The sequence below is a fragment of the Heterodontus francisci genome, chromosome 28, assembly GCF_036365525.1.
Source record: "Heterodontus francisci isolate sHetFra1 chromosome 28, sHetFra1.hap1, whole genome shotgun sequence".
Lineage (NCBI taxonomy): Eukaryota > Metazoa > Chordata > Chondrichthyes > Heterodontiformes > Heterodontidae > Heterodontus > Heterodontus francisci.
In genome coordinates this window covers 73,166,493-73,185,889 of record NC_090398.1, presented here as the reverse complement: position 1 = coordinate 73,185,889, position 19,397 = coordinate 73,166,493, and positions in this window count along the sequence as shown.

Genomic DNA, 19,397 nt, shown 5'->3' with positions numbered 1-19,397 from the left:
TATTTATATACTCACCGCTCCGGAACTCCGCCCTCCGAGTCTGCTCCGAGAATCCCCGAGATAGGTTTTTTTATATACTCACCGCTCTGGAACTCCGCCCTCCGAGTCTGCTCCGAGAATCCCCGAGAAAGGTTTTTTTATATACTCACCGCTCTGGAACTCCGCCCTCCGAGTCTGCTCCGAGAATCCCCGAGATAAGTTTTTTTATATACTCACCGCTCTGGAACTCCGCCCTCCGAGTCTGCTCCGAGAATCCCCGAGATAAGTTTTTTTATATACTCACCGCTCTGGAACTCCGCCCTCAGAGTCTGCTCCGAGAATCCCCGAGATAGGTTTTTTTATCTTCTCACCGCTCTGGAACTCCGCCCTCCGAGTCTGCTCCGAGAATCCCCGAGATAGGTTTTTTTATATACTCACCGCTCTGGAACTCCGCACTCCGAGTGTGCTCTGAGAATCCCCGAGATAGGTTTTTTAATCTTCTCACCGCTCTGGAACTCCGCCCTCCGAGTCTGCTCCGAGAATACCCGAGATAAGTTTTTTTATATACTCACCGCTCTGGAACTCCGCCCTCCGAGTCTGCTCCGAGAATCCCCGAGATAGGTTTTTTTATCTTCTCACCGCTCTGGAACTCCGCCCTCCGAGCCTGCTCCGAGAATCCCCGAGATAAGTTTTTTTATATACTCACTGCTCTGGAACTCCGCCCTCCGAGTCTGCTCTGAGAATCCCCGAGATAAGTTTTTTTATATACTCACCGCTCTGGAACTCCGCTCTCCGAGTCTGCTCCGAGAATCCCCGAGATAGGTTTTTTTATCTTCTCACCGCTTTGGATCTCCGCCCTCCGAGTCTGCACCGAGAATCCCCGAGATAGATTTTTTTATATACTCACCGCTCTGGAACTCCGCCCTCCGAGTCTGCTCCGAGAATCCCCGAGATAAGTTTTTTTATATACTCACCGCTGTGGAACTCCGCCCTACGAGTCTGCTCCGAGAATCCCAGAGATAAGTTTTTTTATCTTCTCACCGCTCTGGAACTCCGCCCTCCGAGTCTGCTCCGAGAATCCCCAAGATAGATTTTTTTATATACTCACCGCTCTGGAACTCCGCCCTCCGAGTCTGCTCCGAGAATCCCCGAGATAAGTTTTTTTATATACTCACTGCTCTGGAACTCCGCCCTCCGAGTCTGCTCCGAGAATCCCCGAGATAAGTTTTTTTATATACTCACCGCTATGGAACTCCGCCCTCCGAGTCTGCTCCGAGAATGCCCGAGATAGGTTTATTTATATACTCACCGCTCCGGAACTCCGCCCTCCGAGTCTGCTCCGAGAATCCCCGAGATAGGTTTTTTTATATACTCACCGCTCTGGAACTCCGCCCTCCGAGTCTGCTCCGAGAATCCCCGAGATAAGTTTTTTTATATACTCACCGCTCCGGAACTCCACCCTCCGATTCTGCTCCGAGAATCCCCGACATAGGTTTTTTATATACTCACCGCTATGGAACTCCGCCCTCCGAGTCTGCTCCGAGAATGCCCGAGATAGGTTTTTTTATATACTCACCGCTCCGGAACTCCGCCCTCCGAGTCTGCTCCGAGAATCCCCGAGATAGGTTTTTTTATATACTCACCGCTCTGGAACTCCGCCCTCCGAGTCTGCTCCGAGAATCCCCGAGATAGGTTTATTATATAGTCACCGCTCTGGAACTCCGCCCTCCGAGTCTGCTCCGAGAATCCCCGAGATAAGTTTTTTTATATACTCACCGCTCCGGAACTCCACCCTCCGATTCTGCTCCGAGAATCCCCGACATAGGTTTTTTATATACTCACCGCTATGGAACTCCGCCCTCCGAGTCTGCTCCGAGAATGCCCGAGATAGGTTTTTTTATATACTCACCGCTCCGGAACTCCGCCCTCCGAGTCTGCTCCGAGAATCCCCGAGATAGGTTTTTTTATATACTCACCGCTCTGGAACTCCGCCCTCCGAGTCTGCTCCGAGAATCCCCGAGATAGGTTTATTATATACTCACCGCTATGGAACTCCGCCCTCCGAGTCTGCTCCGAGAATGCCCGAGATAGGTTTATTTATATACTCACCGCTCCGGAACTCCGCCCTCCGAGTCTGCTCCGAGAATCCCCGAGATAGGTTTTTTTATATACTCACCGCTCTGGAACTCCGCCCTCCGAGTCTGCTCCGAGAATCCCCGAGAAAGGTTTTTTTATATACTCACCGCTCTGGAACTCCGCCCTCCGAGTCTGCTCCGAGAATCCCCGAGATAAGTTTTTTTATATACTCACCGCTCTGGAACTCCGCCCTCCGAGTCTGCTCCGAGAATCCCCGAGATAAGTTTTTTTATATACTCACCGCTCTGGAACTCCGCCCTCAGAGTCTGCTCCGAGAATCCCCGAGATAGGTTTTTTTATCTTCTCACCGCTCTGGAACTCCGCCCTCCGAGTCTGCTCCGAGAATCCCCGAGATAGGTTTTTTTATATACTCACCGCTCTGGAACTCCGCACTCCGAGTGTGCTCTGAGAATCCCCGAGATAGGTTTTTTAATCTTCTCACCGCTCTGGAACTCCGCCCTCCGAGTCTGCTCCGAGAATACCCGAGATAAGTTTTTTTATATACTCACCGCTCTGGAACTCCGCCCTCCGAGTCTGCTCCGAGAATCCCCGAGATAGGTTTTTTTATCTTCTCACCGCTCTGGAACTCCGCCCTCCGAGCCTGCTCCGAGAATCCCCGAGATAAGTTTTTTTATATACTCACTGCTCTGGAACTCCGCCCTCCGAGTCTGCTCTGAGAATCCCCGAGATAAGTTTTTTTATATACTCACCGCTCTGGAACTCCGCTCTCCGAGTCTGCTCCGAGAATCCCCGAGATAGGTTTTTTTATCTTCTCACCGCTTTGGATCTCCGCCCTCCGAGTCTGCACCGAGAATCCCCGAGATAGATTTTTTTATATACTCACCGCTCTGGAACTCCGCCCTCCGAGTCTGCTCCGAGAATCCCCGAGATAAGTTTTTTTATATACTCACCGCTGTGGAACTCCGCCCTACGAGTCTGCTCCGAGAATCCCAGAGATAAGTTTTTTTATCTTCTCACCGCTCTGGAACTCCGCCCTCCGAGTCTGCTCCGAGAATCCCCAAGATAGATTTTTTTATATACTCACCGCTCTGGAACTCCGCCCTCCGAGTCTGCTCCGAGAATCCCCGAGATAAGTTTTTTTATATACTCACTGCTCTGGAACTCCGCCCTCCGAGTCTGCTCCGAGAATCCCCGAGATAAGTTTTTTTATATACTCACCGCTATGGAACTCCGCCCTCCGAGTCTGCTCCGAGAATGCCCGAGATAGGTTTATTTATATACTCACCGCTCCGGAACTCCGCCCTCCGAGTCTGCTCCGAGAATCCCCGAGATAGGTTTTTTTATATACTCACCGCTCTGGAACTCCGCCCTCCGAGTCTGCTCCGAGAATCCCCGAGATAAGTTTTTTTATATACTCACCGCTCCGGAACTCCACCCTCCGATTCTGCTCCGAGAATCCCCGACATAGGTTTTTTATATACTCACCGCTATGGAACTCCGCCCTCCGAGTCTGCTCCGAGAATGCCCGAGATAGGTTTTTTTATATACTCACCGCTCCGGAACTCCGCCCTCCGAGTCTGCTCCGAGAATCCCCGAGATAGGTTTTTTTATATACTCACCGCTCTGGAACTCCGCCCTCCGAGTCTGCTCCGAGAATCCCCGAGATAGGTTTATTATATACTCACCGCTATGGAACTCCGCCCTCCGAGTCTGCTCCGAGAATGCCCGAGATAGGTTTATTTATATACTCACCGCTCCGGAACTCCACCCTCCGAGTCTGCTCCGAGAATCCCCGAGATAGGTTTTTTTATATACTCACCGCTCTGGAACTCCGCCCTCCGAGTCTGCTCCGAGAATCCCCGAGAAAGGTTTTTTTATATACTCACCGCTCTGGGACTCCGCCCTCCGAGTCTGCTCCGAGAATCCCCGAGATAAGTTTTTTTATATACTCACCGCTCTGGAACTCCGCCCTCAGAGTCTGCTCCGAGAATCCCCGAGATAAGTTTTTTTATATACTCACCGCTCTGGAACTCCGCCCTCAGAGTCTGCTCCGAGAATCCCCGAGATAGGTTTTTTTATCTTCTCACCGCTCTGGAACTCCGCCCTCCGAGTCTGCTCCGAGAATCCCCGAGATAGGTTTTTTTATATACTCACCGCTCTGGAACTCCGCACTCCGAGTGTGCTCTGAGAATCCCCGAGATAGGTTTTTTTATCTTCTCACCGCTCTGGAACTCCGCCCTCCGAGTCTGCTCCGAGAATCCCCGAGATAAGTTTTTTTATATACTCACCGCTCTGGAACTCCGCCCTCCGAGTCTGCTCCGAGAATCCCCGAGATCGGTTTTTTTATCTTCTCACCGCTCTGGAACTCCGCCCTCCGAGTCTGCTCCGAGAATCCCCGAGATAAGTTTTTTTATATACACACTGCTCTGGAACTCCGCCCTCCGAGTCTGCTCCGAGAATCCCCGAGATAAGTTTTTTTATATACTCACCGCTCTGGAACTCCGCTCTCCGAGTCTGCTCCGAGAATCCCCGAGATAGGTTTTTTTATCTTCTCACTGCTTTGGATCTCCGCCCTCCGAGTCTGCTCCGAGAATCCCCGAGATAGATTTTTTTATATACTCACCGCTCTGGAACTCCGCCCTCCGAGTCTGCTCCGAGAATCCCCGAGATAAGTTTTTTTATATACTCACCGCTGTGGAACTCCGCCCTACGAGTCTGCTCCGAGAATCCCAGAGATAAGTTTTTTTATCTTCTCACCGCTCTGGAACTCCGCCCTCCGAGTCTGCTCCGAGAATCCCCGAGATAGATTTTTTTATATACTCACCGCTCTGGAACTCCGCCCTCCGAGTCTGCTCCGAGAATCCCCGAGATAGGTTTTTTTATATACTCACCGCTCTGGAACTCCGCCCTCCGAGTCTGCTCCGAGAATCCCCGAGATAGGTTTTTTCTATACTCACCGCTCTGGAACTCCGCCCTCCGAGTCTGCTCCGAGAATCCCCGAGATAAGTTTTTTTATACACTTACCGCTCTGGAACTCCGCCCTCCGAGTCTGCTCCCAGAATCCCCGAGATAGATTTTTTTATATACTCACCGCTCTGGAACTCCGCCCTCCGAGTCTGCTCCGAGAATCCCCGAGATAAGTTTTTTTATATACTCACCGCTCTGGAACTCCGCCCTACGAGTCTGCTCCGAGAATCCCCGAGATAAGTTTTTTTATCTTCTCACCGCTCTGGAACTCCGCCCTCCGAGTCTGCTCAGAGAATCCCCGAGATAGATTTTTTTATATACTCACCGCTCTGGAACTCCGCCCTCCGAGTCTGCTCCGAGAATCCCCGAGATAGGTTTTTTTATATACTCACCGCTCTGGAACTCCGCCCTCCGAGTCTGCTCCGAGAATCCCCGAGATAGGTTTTTTTATATACTCACCGCTCTGGAACTCCGCCCTCCGAGTCTGCTCCGTGAATCCCCGAGATAAATTTTTTTATACACTTACCGCTCTGGACCTCCGCCCTCCGAGTCTGCTCCGAGAATCCCCGAGATACATTTTTTTATATACTCACCGCGCTGGAACTCAGCCCTCCGAGTCTGCTCCGAGAATCCCCGAGATAAGTTTTTTTATCTTCTCACCGCTCTGGAACTCCGCCCTCCGAGTCTGCTCCGAGAATCCCCGAGATAGATTTTTTTATATACTCACCGCTCTGGAACTCCGCCCTCCGAGTCTGCTCCGAGAATCCCCGAGATAAGTTTTTTTATATACTCACCGCTCCAGAACTCCGCCCTCCGAGTCTGCTCCGAGAATCCCCGAGATAAGTTTTTTTATATACTCACCGCTCCGGAACTCCGCCCTCCGATTCTGCTCCGAGAATCCCCGAGATAGGTTTTTTTTTATACTCACCGCTCTGGAACTCCGCCCTCCGAGTCTGCTCCGAGAATCCCCGAGATAGGTTTTTTTATATACTCACCGCTCCGGAACTCCGCCCTCCGAGTCTGCTCCGAGAATCCCCGAGATATGTTTTTTTTATATACTCACCGCTCTGGAACTCTGCCCTACGAGTCTGCTCCGAAAATCCCCGAGATAGGTTTTTTTTATCTTCTCACCGCTCTGGAACTCCGCCCTCCGAGTCTGCTCCGAGAATCCCCGAGATAGATTTTTTTATATACTCACCGCTCTGGAACTCCGCCCTCCGAGTCTGCTCCGAGAATCCCCGAGATAATTTTTTTTATATACTCACCGCTCTGGAACTCCACCCTCCGAGTCTGCTCCGAGAATCCCCGAGATAGATTTTTTATCTACTCACCGCTCTGGAACTCCGCCCTCCGAGTCTGCTCCGAGAATCCCCGAGATAGATTTTTTTATATACTCAACGCTCTGGAACTCCGCCCTCCGAGTCTGCTCCGAGAATCCACGAGATAAGTTTTTTTATATACTGACCGCTCTGGAACTCCGCCCTCCGAGTCTGCTCCGAGAATCCCCGAGATAAGTTTTTTTATATACTCCCCGCTCTGGAACTCCGCCCTCCGAGTCTGCTCCGAGAATCCCCGAGATAGGCTTTTTTATCTTCTCACCGCTCTGGAACTCCGCCCTCCGAGTCTGCTCTGAGAATCCCCGAGATAAGTTTTTTTATGTACTCACCGCTCTAGAACTCCGCCCTCCGAGTCTGCTCCGAGAATCCACGAGATAGGTTTTTTTATCTTCTCACCGCTCTGGAACTCCGCCCTCCGAGTCTGCTCCGAGAATCCCCGAGATAAGTTTTTTTATATACTCACCACTCTGGAACTCCACCCTCTGAGTCTGCTCCGCGAATCCCCGAGATAAGTTTTTTTATATACTCACCGCTCTGGAACTCCGCCCTCCGAGTCTGCTCCGAGAATCCCCGAGATAGGTTTTTTTATATACTCACCGCTCTGGAACTCCGCCCTCCGAGTCTGCTCCGAGAATCCCCGAGATAGGTTTTTTTATATACTCACCGCTCTGGAACTCCGCCCTCCGAGTCCGCTCCGAGAATCCCCGAGATAGGTTTTTTTATATACTCACCGCTCTGGAACTCCGCCCTCCGAGTCTGCTCCGAGAATCCCCGAGATAGGTTTTTTTATATACTCACCGCTCTGGAACACCGCCCTCCGATTCTGCTCCGAGAATCCCCGAGATTGATTCTTTTATATACTCACCGCTCTGGAACTCCGCCCTCCGAGTCTGCTCCGAGAATCCCCGAGATAGATTTTTTTATATACTCACCGCTCTGGAACTCCGCCCTCCGAGTCTGCTCCGAGAATCCCCGAGATAAGTTTTTTTATATACTCACCGCTCTGGAACTCCGCCCTACGAGTCTGCTCCGAGAATCCCCGAGATAAGTTTTTTTTATCTTCTCACCGCTCTGGAACTCCGCCCTCCGAGTCTGCTCCGAGAATCCCCGAGATAGATTTTTTTATATACTCACCGCTCTGGAACTCCGCCCTCCGAGTCTGCTCCGAGAATCCCCGAGATAAGTTTTTTTATATGCTCACCGCTCCGGAACTCTGCCCTCCGAGTCTGCTCCGAGAATCCCCGAGATAGGTTTTTTTATATACTCACCGCTCTGGAACTCCGCACTCCGAGTCTGCTCCGAGAATCCCCGAGATAGGTTTTTTTATATAGTCACCGCTCTGGAACTCCGCCCTCCGAGTCTGCTCCGAGAATCCCCGAGATAAGTTTTTTTATATACTTACCGCTCTGGAACTCCGCCCTCCGAGTCTGCTCCGAGAATCCCCAAGATAGATTTTTTTATATACTCACCGCGCTGGAACTCACCCCTCCGAGTCTGCTCCGAGAATCCCCGAGATAAGTTTTTTTATCTTCTCACCGCTTTGGAACTCCGCCCTCCGAGTCTGCTTCGAGAATCCCCGAGATAGATTTTTTTATATACTCACCGCTCTGGAACTCCGCCCTCCGAGTCTGCTCCGAGAATCCCCGAGATAAGTTTTTTTGTATACTCACCGCTCTGGAACTCCGCCCTCCGAGTCTGCTCCGAGAATCCCCGAGATAGGTTTTTTTATATACTCACCGCTCCGGAGCTCCGCCCTCCGAGTCTGCTCCGTGAATCCCCGAGATAGGTTTTTTTATATACTCACTGCTCTGGAACTCCGCCCTCCGAGTCTGCTCCGAGAATCCCCGAGATAGGTTTTTTTATATACTCACCGCTCTGGAACTCCGCCCTCCGAGTCTGCTCCGAGAATCCCCGATATAAGTTTTTTTATATACTCACCGCTCTGGAACTCCGCCCTCCGAGTCTGCTCCGAGAATCCCCGAGATAAGTTCTTTATATACTCACCGCTCTGGAACTCCGCCCTCCGAGTCTGCTCCGAGAATCCCCGAGATAAGTTTTTTTATATACTCACCGCTCTGGAACTCCGCCCTCCGAGTCTGCTCCGAGAATCCCCGAGATAGGCTTTTTTATCTTCTCACCGCTCTGGAACTCCGCCCTCCGAGTCTGCTCTGAGAATCCCCGAGATAAGTTTTTTTATGTACTCACCGCTCTAGAACTCCGCCCTCCGAGTCTGCTCCGAGAATCCACGAGATAGGTTTTTTTATCTTCTCACCGCTCTGGAACTCCGCCCTCCGAGTCTGCTCCGAGAATCCCCGAGATAAGTTTTTTTATATACTCACCACTCTGGAACTCCACCCTCTGAGTCTGCTCCGCGAATCCCCGAGATAAGTTTTTTTATATACTCACCGCTCTGGAACTCCGCCCTCCGAGTCTGCTCCGAGAATCCCCGAGATAGGTTTTTTTATATACTCACCGCTCTGGAACTCCGCCCTCCGAGTCTGCTCCGAGAATCCGCGAGATAGGTTTTTTTATATACTCACCGCTCTGGAACTCCGCCCTCCGAGTCCGCTCCGAGAATCCCCGAGATAGGTTTTTTTATATACTCACCGCTCTGGAACTCCGCCCTCCGAGTCTGCTCCGAGAATCCCCGAGATAGGTTTTTTTATATACTCACCGCTCTGGAACACCGCCCTCCGATTCTGCTCCGAGAATCCCCGAGATTGATTCTTTTATATACTCACCGCTCTGGAACTCCGCCCTCCGAGTCTGCTCCGAGAATCCCCGAGATAGATTTTTTTATATACTCACCGCTCTGGAACTCCGCCCTCCGAGTCTGCTCCGAGAATCCCCGAGATAAGTTTTTTTATATACTCACCGCTCTGGAACTCCGCCCTACGAGTCTGCTCCGAGAATCCCCGAGATAAGTTTTTTTTATCTTCTCACCGCTCTGGAACTCCGCCCTCCGAGTCTGCTCCGAGAATCCCCGAGATAGATTTTTTTATATACTCACCGCTCTGGAACTCCGCCCTCCGAGTCTGCTCCGAGAATCCCCGAGATAAGTTTTTTTATATGCTCACCGCTCCGGAACTCCGCCCTCCGAGTCTGCTCCGAGAATCCCCGAGATAGGTTTTTTTATATACTCACCGCTCTGGAACTCCGCACTCCGAGTCTGCTCCGAGAATCCCCGAGATAGGTTTTTTTATATAGTCACCGCTCTGGAACTCCGCCCTCCGAGTCTGCTCCGAGAATCCCCGAGATAAGTTTTTTTATATACTTACCGCTCTGGAACTCCGCCCTCCGAGTCTGCTCCGAGAATCCCCAAGATAGATTTTTTTATATACTCACCGCGCTGGAACTCACCCCTCCGAGTCTGCTCCGAGAATCCCCGAGATAAGTTTTTTTATCTTCTCACCGCTTTGGAACTCCGCCCTCCGAGTCTGCTTCGAGAATCCCCGAGATAGATTTTTTTATATACTCACCGCTCTGGAACTCCGCCCTCCGAGTCTGCTCCGAGAATCCCCGAGATAAGTTTTTTTGTATACTCACCGCTCTGGAACTCCGCCCTCCGAGTCTGCTCCGAGAATCCCCGAGATAGGTTTTTTTATATACTCACCGCTCCGGAGCTCCGCCCTCCGAGTCTGCTCCGTGAATCCCCGAGATAGGTTTTTTTATATACTCACTGCTCTGGAACTCCGCCCTCCGAGTCTGCTCCGAGAATCCCCGAGATAGGTTTTTTTATATACTCACCGCTCTGGAACTCCGCCCTCCGAGTCTGCTCCGAGAATCCCCGATATAAGTTTTTTTATATACTCACCGCTCTGGAACTCCGCCCTCCGAGTCTGCTCCGAGAATCCCCGAGATAAGTTCTTTATATACTCACCGCTCTGGAACTCCGCCCTCCGAGTCTGCTCCGAGAATCCCCGAGATAAGTTTTTTTATATACTCACCGCTCTGGAACTCCGCCCTCCGAGTCTGCTCCGAGAATCCCCGAGATAGGTTTTTTTATCTTCTCACCGCTCTGGAACTCCGCCCTCCGAGTCTGCTCCGAGAATCCCCGACATAGGTTTTTTTATATACTCACCGCTCTGGAACTCCGCCCTCCGAGTCTGCTCCGAGAATCCCCGAGATAGGTTTTTTTATCTTCTCACCGCTCTGGAACTCCGCCCTCCGAGTCTGCTCCGAGAATCCCCGAGATAAGTTTTTTTATATACTCACCGCTCTGGAACTCCGCCCTCCGAGTCTGCTCCGAGAATCCCCGAGATAGGTTTTTTTATCTTCTCACCGCTCTGGAACTCCGCCCTCCGAGTCTGCTCCGAGAATCCCCGAGATAAGTTTTTTTATATACTCACCGCTCTGGAACTCCGCCCTCCGAGTCTGCTCCGAGAATCCCCGAGATAAGTTTTTTTATATACTCACCGCACTGGAACTCCGCTCTCTGAGTCTGCTCCAAGAATCCCCGAGATAGGTTTTTTTATCTTCTCACCGCTCTGGAACTCCGCCCTCCGAGTCTGCTCCGAGAATCCCCGAGATAGATTTTTTTATATACTCACCGCTCTGGAACTCCGCCCTCCGAGTCTGCTCCGAGAATCCCCGAGATAAGTTTTTTTATATTCTTACCGCTCTGGAACTCCGCCCTCCGAGTCTGCTCCGAGAATCCCCGAGATAGATTTTTTTATATACTCACCGCGCTGGAACTCAGCCCTCCGAGTCTGCTCCGAGAATCCCCGAGATAAGTTTTTCTATCTTCTCACCGCTCTGGAACTCCGCCCTCCGAGTCTGCTCCGAGAATCCCCGAGATAGATTTTTTTATATACTCACCGCTCTGGAACTCCGCCCTCCGAGTCTGCTCCGAGAATCCACGAGATAAGTTTTTTTATATACTCACCACTCCAGAACTCCGCCCTCCGAGTCTGCTCCGAGAATCCCCGAGATAGGTTTTCTTATATACTCATCGCTCCGGAACTCCGCCCTCCGAGTCTGCTCCGAGAATCCCCGAGATTGATTCTTTTATATACTCACCGCTCTGGAACTCCACCCGCCGAGTCTGCTCCGAGAATCCCCGAGATATGTTTTTTTATATACTCACCGCTCTGGAACTCCGCTCTCCGAGTCTGCTCCGAGAATCCCCGAGATAGGTTTTTTTATCTCCTCACCGCTCTGGAACTCCGCCCTCCGAGTCTGCTCCGAGAATCCCCGAGATAGATTTTTTTATATACTCACCGCTCTGGAACTCCGCCCTCCGAGTCTGCTCCGAGAATCCCCGAGATAAGTTTTTTTATATACTCACCGCTCTGGAACTCCGCCCTACGAGTCTGCTCCGAGAATCCCCGAGATAAGTTTTTTTATCTTCTCACCGCTCTGGAACTCCGCCCTCCGAGTCTGCTCCGAGAATCCCCGAGATAGATTTTTTTATATACTCACCGCTCTGGAACTCCGCCCTCCGAGTCTGCTCCGAGAATCCCCGAGATAAGTTTTTTTATATGCTCACCGCTCTGGAACTCCGCCCTCCGAGTCTGCTCCGAGAATCCCCGAGATAGGTTTTTTTATATACTCACCGCTCTGGAACTCCGCACTCCGAGTCTGCTCCGAGAATCCCCTAGATAGGTTTTTTTATATACTCACCGCTCTGGAACTCCGCCCTCCGAGTCTGCTCGGAGAGTCCCCTAGATAAGTTTTTTTATATACTTACCGCTCTGGAACTCCGCCCTCCGAGTCTGCTCCGAGAATCCCCAAGATAGATTTTTTTATATACTCACCGCGCTGGAACTCACCCCTCCGAGTCTGCTCCGAGAATCCCCGAGATAAGTTTTTTTATCTTCTCACCGCTCTGGAGCTCCGCCCTCCGAGTCTGCTCCGAGAATCCCCGAGATAGATTTTTTTATATACTCACCGCTCTGGAACTCCGCCCTCCGAGTCTGCTCCGAGAATCCCCGAGATAAGTTTTTTTATATACTCACCGCTCCAGAACTCCGCCCTCCGAGTCTGCTCCGAGAATCCCCGAGATAAGTTTTTTTATATACTCACCGCTCCAGAACTCCGCCCTCCGATTCTGCTCCGAGAATCCCCGAGATAGGTTTTTTTATATACTCACCGCTCTGGAACTCCGCCCTCCGAGTCTGCTCCGAGAATCCCCGAGATAGGTTGTTTTATATACTCACCGCTCCGGAGCTCCGCCCTCCGAGTCTGCTCCGAGAATCCCCGAGATAGGTTTTTTTATATACTCACTGCTCTGGAACTCCGCCCTCCGAGTCTGCTCCGAGAATCCCCGAGATAGGTTTTTTTATATACTCACCACTCTGGAACTCCGCCCTCCGAGTCTGCTCCGAGAATCCCCGATATAAGTTTTTTTATATACTCACCGCTCTGGAACTCCGCCCTCCGAGTCTGCTCCGAGAATCCCCGAGATAAGTTCTTTATATACTCACCGCTCTGGAACTCCGCCCTCCGAGTCTGCTCCGAGAATCCCCGAGATAAGTTTTTTTATATACTCACCGCTCTGGAACTCCGCCCTCCGAGTCTGCTCCGAGAATCCCCGAGATAGGTTTTTTTTATCTTCTCACCGCTCTGGAACTCCGCCCTCCGAGTCTGCTCCGAGAATCCCCGACATAGGTTTTTTTATATACTCACCGCTCTGGAACTCCGCCCTCCGAGTCTGCTCCGAGCATCCCCGAGATAGGTTTTTTTATCTTCTCACCGCTCTGGAACTCCGCCCTCCGAGTCTGCTCCGAGAATCCCCGAGATAAGTTTTTTTATATACTCACCGCTCTGGAACTCCGCCCTCCGAGTCTGCTCCGAGAATCCCCGAGATAGGTTTTTTTATCTTCTCACCGCTCTGGAACTCCGCCCTCCGAGTCTGCTCCGAGAATCCCCGAGATAAGTTTTTTTATATACTCACTGCTCTGGAACTCCGCCCTCCGAGTCTGCTCCGAGAATCCCCGAGATAAGTTTTTTTATATACTCACCGCACTGGAACTCCGCTCTCTGAGTCTGCTCCAAGAATCCCCGAGATAGGTTTTTTTATCTTCTCACCGCTCTGGAACTCCGCCCTCCGAGTCTGCTCCGAGAATCCCCGAGATAGATTTTTTTATATACTCACCGCTCTGGAACTCCGCCCTCCGAGTCTGCTCCGAGAATCCCCGAGATAAGTTTTTTTATATACTTACCGCTCTGGAACTCCGCCCTCCGAGTCTGCTCCGAGAATCCCCGAGATAGATTTTTTTATATACTCACCGCGCTGGAACACAGCCCTCCGAGTCTGCTCCGAGAATCCCCGAGATAAGTTTTTTTATCTTCTCACTGCTCTGGAACTCCGCCCTCCGAGTCTGCTCCGAGAATCCCCGAGATAGATTTTTTTATATACTCACCGCTCTGGAACTCCGCCCTCCGAGTCTGCTCCGAGAATCCCCGAGATAAGTTTTTTTATATACTCACCACTCCAGAACTCCGCCCTCCGAGTCTGCTCCGAGAATCCCCGAGATAGGTTTTTTTATATACTCACCGCTCTGGAACTCCGCCCTCCGAGTCTGCTCCGAGAATCCCCGCGATAGATTTTTTTATATACTCACCGCTCTGGAACTCCGCCCTCCGAGTCTGCTCCGAGAATCCCCGAGATAAGTTTTTTTATATACTCACCGCTCTGGAACTCCGCCCTCCGAGTCTGCTCGGAGAATCCCCGAGATAGGTTTTTTTATCTTCTCATCGCTCTGGAACTCCGCCCTCCGAGTCTGCTCCGAGAATCCCCGAGATAAGTTTTTTTATATACTCACCGCTCTGGAACTCCGCCCTCCGAGTCTGCTCCGAGAATCCCCGAGGTAAGTTTTTTTATATACTCACCGCTCTGGAACTCCGCTCTCCGAGTCTGCTCCGATAATCCCCGAGATAGGTTTTTTTATCTTCTCACCGCTCTGGAACTCCGCCCTCCGAGTCTGCTCCGAGAATCCCCGAGATAGATTTTTTTATATACTCACCGCTCTGGAACTCCGCCCTACGAGTCTGCTCCGAGAATCCCCGAGATAGGTTTTTTTTATCTTCTCTCCGCTCTGGAACTCCGCCCTCCCAGTCTGCTCCGAAAATCCCCGAGATAAGTTTTTTTATATACTCACCGCTCTGGAACTCCACCCTCCGAGTCTGCTCCGAGAATCCCCGAGATAGGTTTTTTGTATACTCACCGCTCTGGAACTCCGCCCTCCGAGTCTGCTCTGAGAATCCCCGAGATACGTTTTTTTATATACTCACCGCTCTGGAACTCCGCCCTCCGAGTCTGCTCCGAGTATCCCCGAGATAAGTTTTTTTATATACTCACCGCTCTGGAACTCCGCCCTCCGAGTCTGCTCCGAGAATCCCCGAGATAGGTTTTTTTATCTTCTCACCGCTCTGGAACTCCGCCCTCCGAGTCTGCTCTGAGAATCCCCGAGATAGGTTTTTTTATCTTCTCACCGCTCTGGAACTCCGCCCTCCGAGTCTGCTCCGAGAATCCCCGAGATAAGTTTTTTTATATACTCACCGCTCTGGAACTCCGCCCTCCGAGTCTGCTCCGAGAATCCCCGAGATAAGTTTTTTTATATACTCACCGCTCTGGAACTCCGCCCTCCGAGTCTGCTCCGAGAATCCCCGAGATAGGTTTTTTTATCTTCTCACCGCTCTGGAACTCCGCCCTCCGAGTCTGCTCCGAGAATCCCCGAGATAGATTTTTTTATATACTCACTGCTCTGGAACTCCGCCCTCCGAGTCTGCTCCGAGAATCCCCGAGATAAGTTTTTTTATATACTCACCGCGCTGGAACTCCGCCCTACGAGTCTGCTCCGAGAATCCCCGAGATAGGTTTTTTTCATCTTCTCACCGCTCTGGAACTCCGCCCTCCGAGTCTGCTCCGAGAATCCCCGAGATAGGTTTTTTTTATCTTCTCTCCGCTCTGGAACTCCGCCCTCCCAGTCTGCTCCGGAAATCCCCGAGATAAGTTTTTTTATATACTCACCGCTCTGGAACTCCACCCTCCGAGTCTGCTCCGAGAATCCCCGAGATAGGTTTTTTTATATACTCACCGCTCTGGAACTCCGCCCTCAGAGTCTGCTCTGAGAATCCCCGAGATAAGTTTTTTTATATACTCACCGCCCTGGAACTCCGCCCTCCGAGTCTGCTCCGAGAATCCCCGAGATAGATTTTTTTATATACTCACCGCTCTGGAACTCCGCCCTACGAGTCTGCTCCGAGAATCCCCGAGATAGGTTTTTTTTATCTTCTCTCCGCTCTGGAACTCCGCCCTCCCAGTCTGCTCCGAAAATCCCCGAGATAAGTTTTTTTATATACTCACCGCTCTGGAACTCCACCCTCCGAGTCTGCTCCGAGAATCCCCGAGATAGGTTTTTTGTATACTCACCGCTCTGGAACTCCGCCCTCCGAGTCTGCTCTGAGAATCCCCGAGATACGTTTTTTTATATACTCACCGCTCTGGAACTCCGCCCTCCGAGTCTGCTCCGAGTATCCCCGAGATAAGTTTTTTTATATACTCACCGCTCTGGAACTCCGCCCTCCGAGTCTGCTCCGAGAATCCCCGAGATAGGTTTTTTTATCTTCTCACCGCTCTGGAACTCCGCCCTCCGAGTCTGCTCTGAGAATCCCCGAGATAGGTTTTTTTATCTTCTCACCGCTCTGGAACTCCGCCCTCCGAGTCTGCTCCGAGAATCCCCGAGATAAGTTTTTTTATATACTCACCGCTCTGGAACTCCGCCCTCCGAGTCTGCTCCGAGAATCCCCGAGATAAGTTTTTTTATATACTCACCGCTCTGGAACTCCGCCCTCCGAGTCTGCTCCGAGAATCCCCGAGATAGGTTTTTTTATCTTCTCACCGCTCTGGAACTCCGCCCTCCGAGTCTGCTCCGAGAATCCCCGAGATAGATTTTTTTATATACTCACTGCTCTGGAACTCCGCCCTCCGAGTCTGCTCCGAGAATCCCCGAGATAAGTTTTTTTATATACTCACCGCGCTGGAACTCCGCCCTACGAGTCTGCTCCGAGAATCCCCGAGATAGGTTTTTTTCATCTTCTCACCGCTCTGGAACTCCGCCCTCCGAGTCTGCTCCGAGAATCCCCGAGATAGGTTTTTTTTATCTTCTCTCCGCTCTGGAACTCCGCCCTCCCAGTCTGCTCCGGAAATCCCCGAGATAAGTTTTTTTATATACTCACCGCTCTGGAACTCCACCCTCCGAGTCTGCTCCGAGAATCCCCGAGATAGGTTTTTTTATATACTCACCGCTCTGGAACTCCGCCCTCAGAGTCTGCTCTGAGAATCCCCGAGATAAGTTTTTTTATATACTCACCGCCCTGGAACTCCGCCCTCCGAGTCTGCTCCGAGAATCCCCGAGATAAGTTTTTTTATATACTCACCGCTCTGGAACTCCGCCCTCCGAGTCTGCTCCGAGAATCCCCGAGATAGGTTTTTTTATCTTCTCACCGCTCTGGAACTCCGCCCTCCGAGTCTGCTCCGAGAATCCCCGAGATAGGTTTTTTTATCTTCTCACCGCTCTGGAACTCCGCCCTCCGAGTCTGCTCCGAGAATCCCCGAGATAAGTTTTTTTATATACTCACCGCTCTGGAACTCCGCTCTCCGAGTCTGCTCCGAGAATCCCCGAGATAGGTTTTTTTATATACTCACCGCTCTGGAACTCCGAACTCCGAGTCTGCTCCGAAAATCCCCGAGATAGGTTTTTTTATATACTCACCGCTCTGGAACTCCGAACTCCGAGTCTGCTCCGAAAATCCCCGAGATAAGTTTTTTTATATACTCACCGCTCTGGAACTCCACCCTCCGAGTCTGCTCCGAGAATCCCCGAGATAGGTTTTTTTATATACTCACCGCTCTGGAACTCCGCCCTCCGAGTCTGCTCCGAGAATCCCCGAGATAGGTTTTTTTATATACTCACCGCTCTGGAACTCCGCCCTCCGAGTCTGCTCCGAGAATCCCCGAGATTGGTTTTTTTATATACTCACCGCTCTGGAACTCCGCCCTCCGATTCTGCTCCGAGAATCCCCGAGATAGATTTTTTTATATACTCACCGCTCTGGAACTCCGCCCTCCGAGTCTGCTCCGAGAATCCCTGAGATAGGTTTTTTTATATACTCACCGCTCTGGACCTTCGCCCTCCGAGTCTGCTCCGAGAATCCCCGAGATAAGTTTTTTTATATACTCACCGCTCTGGAACTCCGCCCTCCGAGTCTGCTCCGAGAATCCCCGAGATAAGTTTTTTTATATACACACCGCTCTGGAACTCCGCCCTCCGAGTCTGCTCTGAGAATCCCCGAGATAGGTTTTTTTATCTTCTCACCACTCCGGAACTCCGCCCTCCGAGTCTGCTCCGCGTATCCCCGAGATAAGCTTTTTTATATACTCACCGCTCTGGAACTCCGCCCTCCGAGTCTGCTCCGAGAATCCCCGAGATAAGTTTTTTTATATACACACCGCTCTGGAACTCCGCCCTCCGAGTCTGCTCTGAGAATCCCCGAGATAGGTTTTTTTATCTTCTCACCACTCCGGAACTCCGCCCTCCGAGTCTGCTCCGCGTATCCCCGAGATAAGCTTTTTTATATACTCACCGCTCTGGAACTCCGCCCTCCGAGTCTGCTCCGAGAATCCCCGAGATAAGTTTTTTTATATACTCACCGCTCTGGAACTCCGCCCTACGAGTCTGCTCCGAGAATCCCCGAGATAGGTTTTTTTTATCTTCTCACCGCTCTGGAACTCCGCCCTCCGAGTCTGCTCCGAGAATCCCCGAGATACGTTTTTTTATATACTCACCGCTCTGGAACTCCGCCCTCCGAGTCTGCTCCGAGTATCCCCGAGATAAGTTTTTTTATATACTCACCGCTCTGGAACTCCGCCCTCCGAGTCTGCTCCGAGAATCCCCGAGATAGGTTTTTTTATCTTCTCACCGCTCTGGAACTCCGCCCTCCGAGTCTGCTCTGAGAATCCCCGAGATAGGTTTTTTTATCTTCTCACCGCTCTGGAACTCCGCCCTCCGAGTCTGCTCCGAGAATCCCCGAGATAAGTTTTTTTATATACTCACCGCTCTGGAACTCCGCCCTCCGAGTCTGCTCCGAGAATCCCCGAGATAAGTTTTTTTATATACTCACCGCTCTGGAACTCCGCCCTCCGAGTCTGCTCCGAGAATCCCCGAGATAGGTTTTTTTATCTTCTCACCGCTCTGGAACTCCGCCCTCCGAGTCTGCTCCGAGAATCCCCGAGATAGATTTTTTTATATACTCACTGCTCTGGAACTCCGCCCTCCTAGTCTGCTCCGAGAATCCCCGAGATAAGTTTTTTTATATACTCACCGCGCTGGAACTCCGCCCTACGAGTCTGCTCCGAGAATCCCCGAGATAGGTTTTTTTCATCTTCTCACCGCTCTGGAACTCCGCCCTCCGAGTCTGCTCCGAGAATCCCCGAGATAGGTTTTTTTTATCTTCTCTCCGCTCTGGAACTCCGCCCTCCCAGTCTGCTCCGAAAATCCCCGAGATAAGTTTTTTTATATACTCACCGCTCTGGAACTCCACCCTCCGAGTCTGCTCCGAGAATCCCCGAGATAGGTTTTTTTATATACTCACCGCTCTGGAACTCCGCCCTCAGAGTCTGCTCTGAGAATCCCCGAGATAAGTTTTTTTATATACTCACCGCCCTGGAACTCCGCCCTCCGAGTCTGCTCCGAGAATCCCCGAGATAAGTTTTTTTTATATACTCACCGCTCTGGAACTCCGCCCTCCGAGTCTGCTCCGAGAATCCCCGAGATAGGTTTTTTTATCTTCTCACCGCTCTGGAACTCCGCCCTCCGAGTCTGCTCCGAGAATCCCCGAGATAGGTTTTTTTATCTTCTCACCGCTCTGGAACTCCGCCCTCCGAGTCTGCTCCGAGAATCCCCGAGATAAGTTTTTTTATATACTCACCGCTCTGGAACTCCGCCCTCCGAGTCTGCTCCGAGAATCCCCGAGATAAGTTTTTTTATATACTCACCGCACTGGAACTCCGCT